This window comes from Solanum verrucosum, unplaced genomic scaffold (assembly GCF_900185275.1).
Source record: "Solanum verrucosum unplaced genomic scaffold, falcon-dt-bn FXZP01000157.1, whole genome shotgun sequence".
NCBI lineage: Eukaryota > Viridiplantae > Streptophyta > Magnoliopsida > Solanales > Solanaceae > Solanum > Solanum verrucosum.
Window position 1 is genome coordinate 487,528 of NW_026020185.1, and position 6,135 is coordinate 493,662.

The window sequence follows — 6,135 nt, forward strand, 5'->3', positions numbered from 1 at the left end:
TTGGAGATTTGACATCTATAGTTCCCTTAGATGTTTTGGGAGTTAATGAAAATCTTTCTTATGAGAAAGTTCTGATTGAGATATTAGACCGGCAAGTTAAGAAAGTTAAGAAACAAGGAAGTTTCTTCTGTGAAAGTATTGGGGAGGAATCATTTAATTGAGGGTGTGTGTGCGCGTACACACACACAACTTATTGTAGATAAAATTCTTTACTAACACATAAATATATAACTTATTTTTAATTAAAAATTTCAAATTATTTTAATCAACACGGCTTAAAATTTACAATGTTAACGCTATTTGCAAGTATCCATTTCACATTTAATGAGATGATTTACTATCTAACAAAGACACATATGTAACTTAATTTCGATTCAAAAAATTAAAATTATTTTACAAAAACTACATTAAAAAATAACTTCATAAATAAATATTGTGCTTGTGCAAAGCACGAAATTCTTGCCACTAGTTTTTAATAAGAGACTACATTGAGGAGCTTGGGGTGGTAAGGGGTATCTTTGTACTTATAATTTAATTTTCTTTTTTTTTCGGCTTCTGAGAGTTAATTTTTGTTTTTTATTATTTTTTCTTTTGAGCTTCTTAATTATTATTTGAGGAGCTTGGGATAGTAAGGGATATTTTTGTAATTGTTAGTTAATTTTTTTGTTTATCTTTTTAGCTTCTTATAGCTAAATTTTTTTTCTTTTTTGATCTTCTTAATTATTAATCAATGATACTGCTTATTAGTTAATTTTAGTAGTAACATTTTGGAAATGACTGAGACGTTATTCTCATGATCCACACTACCCCTTGCATGACATGGAGAATAAGATCCTGAAAGACCCTAAACAAACCACTAAGAATAAGACATAAGCATGACACTAAGAATAAGACATAACATAATTAAATCATAAAGGGCGGAATGTAAGTTTCAAAATTCAAATCATAAGAGATACCAAAATTAGACTACAAAGACTTCATAAGCGGAAAGTATCATGTTCGACAACAAGCCTCTAACATTATAGGCGTGACTAGGAGAAGCCCTAACTCACGAAATAAGCCTAAAAATTGAAATGACTGAAAGAACATAGACGACTCATAACGTGTGATCATGCCCTCAAACATTGGGGATCACCACAAGAAAAGTAAAAACTAAATCAATCAACTAGCCACAACCGGATGGAGGAACGTGAAACTCTATATTATGAAAAAGGTTAGATACAAGACATATACGTGTTAGTACTTTGAATGTACTAAATATGTGAAAAATACATAAACATAAACATGAAACATGATAATGCATGACCAAGTAACACATATCAAGCGGATAAACTTAGTTTATAAATCATGAAAAGGTCAATGCAATAGAAAAGTCATGACATATATCCAAAACATAAGCTAAATAAGAAATCATATCTTTTGTGGGATGTTTACCGTAAACCAACACAAACCATGAGAGCTATACATAGAGTCTAGTGTAACCCTCCTACACTAAAAAGAGAGGATTCGTACTTACCAAGGTAAGGGCACCATATATTCCTTGAGCTTAGGTGCATTGTCACAACCCAAAATATCAAATCGTGATGACACCTATGTTCCCAACGGATAGGTAAGTCTACTCAACAAATTTACCACTTCAAATTAATAAATAAAATGGAAAGATAAGTGATATGCAAATATCCGAAACACTAAGTCTATCATACATACGGGAAAAAATCTAACATATCACCTAGGATTTGGTGTCATAAGTGCAGGAGCTTCTACAAATAATAAAAGTCCAAATCTAAATGACTAGTCCAAACGTTAGAAATACCTTGTCTGAATACTAAGACAACAAAATAATTTAAGTGATAAATGAAGGAGTGGGCCGCAGAATAGCCAAACAGCTCACCACAACTTCAAATGATCCAAACTCAAACTCAAAGATCCATAAGGTGATCTTATACTTGGAATCTAATCTACATCACAAAAGAGTACACAAGTGTAGTATGAGTATGAAATCATGTGTACCCAGTATGTATCATAGACCGACAATGAAGTAGTGACAAGAGTATATAAAAAATCATCCTTTTATTTTACAAGTTTACGTTGTATTCATCAGCCAAGTTTCATCAAATAAGGATAACAATATCATGAAATGTCCAAACATCAATGAAGCACATAATTAAATAAGAGCGAAGGATGTAATGAATGCACTGCAATGCAACACCATGAAATGATATGCCTCAAATATCAAGTACTCTCTATCAACCATATATACACGATACTTCTCAGAAATACATCGAGAGTTTGTGACCCATAAGAGACTCGCAAGGTCCATATACTGACACAGACGATCTCAATGCACTACCATAAAATTAAGCAATTCCTAGCACGAATAATCTCCATGTGCCCAACTTATAATCATAACTCGATCTCAACATGGACGATCTCCATGTGAAATACCTCTACTCATGATCAATCTCATGTAAATGCATATGCATAATATAATATCAATTCAAGGGGATGATGGTTCATCTCAATCAATTTTTGGTATAACATATAATCACCTCAACTATAACAAATATACGAGTTCAATAAGGAAACACAACCACACAAAAGAAATTACGTCAATAACACATCAACTAATGCCCATATTCTTTGGCATTTAGGCTTACAAACCATCATTATATAGTAAAACACTTTCCCTTTATAACACATGTGCTCGTACCAATGCACGTCATACCATTGGTAAAAGACCCCATCTTTTACCCTTATGCATTGTTTATTCCATTTTTAATCATTAATTAGAAAAAACATCTTTCAACAAAGTTTGAAAGTATTAACATACCTCAAATAATGAACACATGTCACGAATCCTCAAAATCTTGCATTTCTCTTTCATAAAGCTTCAAAACGTTTCCAATCTATCAAATATATAATCCTCATAAGAATACAAATTTAATAAGACTAAAAAATTAGGTCAAAAACTAATCCTGAACCACCAAATTTGAATTTAAAATTTTCTTTCAGATTATGTTCAACCATGATAAAACAAACTCACAAGTAAAATTTCAGCTAAAACAGATCGTTTTTCGACCTCCAAATCAAGATTTTGTTCTAAGAATCCTAGGGCTATATTTTTCTTAATTCTGTATAAATTCTACACGTTTTGACCCTAATAATATGTTCATACTCACATAAAAACTTAATGAAAAGAACAAGAATCATTACCTTAACGTTTTGGGATAAAAATCTCGATTTTTCTCCTCTCTTTTGGTCATGACGCAAGCCTACATCCTGGACGTGACCGGCACTCGAGAACCATTTATGATCCCAACCAAACCCTTGGCCTGGATAACTATGACTCACTTGACTTAAAGATACGCCAAAGCTTTAATAGATGAGCTTTTAGACATTCAAAGGAAAGTTTTAAAACACTGTCTTGAAATACTTAACATAATTCATCAGTTAAATAAACATCTTGAAAAAGAAATGGAAAATATGTAATTCTGTCTATCTATGAAGCCTCTAATTGTTTCAAGATAGATGTCGGGACAAGACACACGACACCTTAAATGCTACTAAAAAATGAAATGAAAATGGAGTCTCCCAGAAGCAAGGAAGCCTCACCAAATGTTGTCTACTAGTACCAGGTGATCTCAACTAAATGCCCGTTGATGATCCTAAAAACCTGTATCTAAATCATAAAAGATGCAAGTTGAATGACATTAGTACATTTAATGTACGAGTATGTAATATGGTTGAATAAAATAGTAACTAATCTGAGGGACTAAAAGCAACTCAATGTTATATCAATGCATGAATACAAAATGAAAATATGCTTTACAAAAAAAATGCAATAGAAGCAATGTAAAAATAATCTACTTTAATTGTGGGGAGTTTCTCTAATCGACAACCATTACCATGAGCCTAGCAGTGATACAATGTTTCACCCACACTGCAATGTCCATCCTATACTTTTTCGGGGTGTGGCTGATATTGTAACTGTGGATCCATCTAATAGGCCTTCTTAGAGGCAGTGACGAGTTGCACGACGAATCATTGCTATCCTATTCTACGGTAGCTACATAGTTTTATGGAACTTTTGAGTTATAAAAGACTCTAACCTAATTTGGTGCTCGATACTACTCCCAAAATAATAAATATCAATTATGCTTAATTCACCCTTTAGAAAGAAAGGGGCAATTACTTTACTGAAGTACTTTTCAGAAACATAAATCATACTTTCATTTAAAACGTATATTTATGGACTTATCTTTCAAACCCAAGATCGATATGCGTAATAACGGGAAACTTTTATTTTTTTCTAAAAATAGAGCCCTAAACTTTTCATCTAAACTGACTTTAGTTTTGATTGCATACTAAGACACGTGATTTCTATATGTATGGTTTTTCAAAGGTAAATGAAGTTTGTAGGAGCTAATATAAAGAGGAGAATGTTGCCACAACGTAAAGGAATATGCGCCGAATGAAATAAGGAATGATTGGCCTAGCAACTCCTAGCGCAGGGCGCCTGGCCCCAAACTATTGCGGCTGGGTTTAAGCGCACTACTGGCACGCCACCCTAAGGCCTAGAGTATTGGGGCCAGGTCTGAGTGCACTACTGGCGTGTCACCATAGGACAGCGTCCACGATGATTTGTTCTGTTAAAATTAAGGAACCAAATTAATTTAGAATTGGAAAATTTCTCCTAACCTCTTCTTGTTTCTCAAATAAGAAACCAATACATGATAAATTTCATACGATTCCTTTTCAAAAAATAACTTTACCAATCAACAGGGTCCATGTGATTAGCATGAACAAAATTATAAGATTCTAAAAAAAATAATCAAAACCTCAATTGTTAAAGAACCAAATTCAATATCAGGAACTACAAATGGATTTTTTAGATGTAATGATTTCTTAATCAAATTGAGATGTAGGGAGTGAGGATGAACAAGTCCAACACTGTGAGAAGCCTTACATACCTGGAAAGAACAAATGTTCTTTGTCAAATTGATGGAAACTTGAAGAACACTTGAACCCTAGATTTTTCTCTTTTAGGAACCTTGGTCTAATTCTCCTAAGCGTCAAAGAACGTGAAAAATTGTTTTAACACTATTTTAGACCTTAATTGGGTGAAGAAAAACGTGGCTTGCCTTAGAAGGGATGGGAAAACACCAAATTACCCCTCTAAAATGATTGAGGTACCTTAAAAGGAGAGGCTTCACTAAAATGACCATAACTATTTACTCAGAGATCAAAATTAGGCAAGCTTGGCGGCGTTGGAAAGAGGAATCAAAGAACTTTAATTTGATAGGTTATGTACACCTAATTCCTTATATACTGAGAGATATGGTCATTTGAAGTTGACCCAAAATATAAAATTAATGGGTGACTTGTACGAATTCTTTTTTAGCCCTTTCAAAGTCCGAAGTGTTACAATATCTCCCTCTTGGGGAAATTCATCCTCGAATAAGATCAAGCAAAGAACAACATCGGAGGGGGGGGGGGGGAGTTTCTAACAACCCAACTCAGCTTCGCATGTTGCCACCACAACAAACTGATTCCTCCAAAAGATCTTGTCTGATGCAATTTCTTTGGTTCTCAACTTACGAACATGACGATTAAGAATCTGAATGACATCTCTTCATAACATAGGTTGTCCTTGATACCAATATTTCACCTAAACATTTCTTTAACATAGAGTTGGGAAATACCGAGTGGACTACTACTAACTCTGATGGTAGCTCCAACTCATAAGCTACGTTTCCAACTCTCTTAGATATCCTGTAAGGACCGATGTATTGGGTGCTGAGTTTTCCTTTCTTGCCGAATCTCATAACCCCTTTCATAGATGAAATCTTCAAATAGATGCAATCATTAACCCTAAATTCCAAGTCTCTCCTTCTAACATCTGTATAGGATTTCTGATGACTTTGCACTATTTTCAACCTTCCTAAATAGTCTTCATTTTCTTTATGGCTTGATGAACCAAGTCTGGCCCTACTAACTCAGCTTCAGTAAATTCAAACCAACCCATGGGAGATCTACATCTTCGCCCATATATGACCTCATAAGGAGCCACATGGATACTGCAGTGATAACTATTGTTGTATGCAAACTCTATGAGAGGCAAGTGGTCACCTCAAT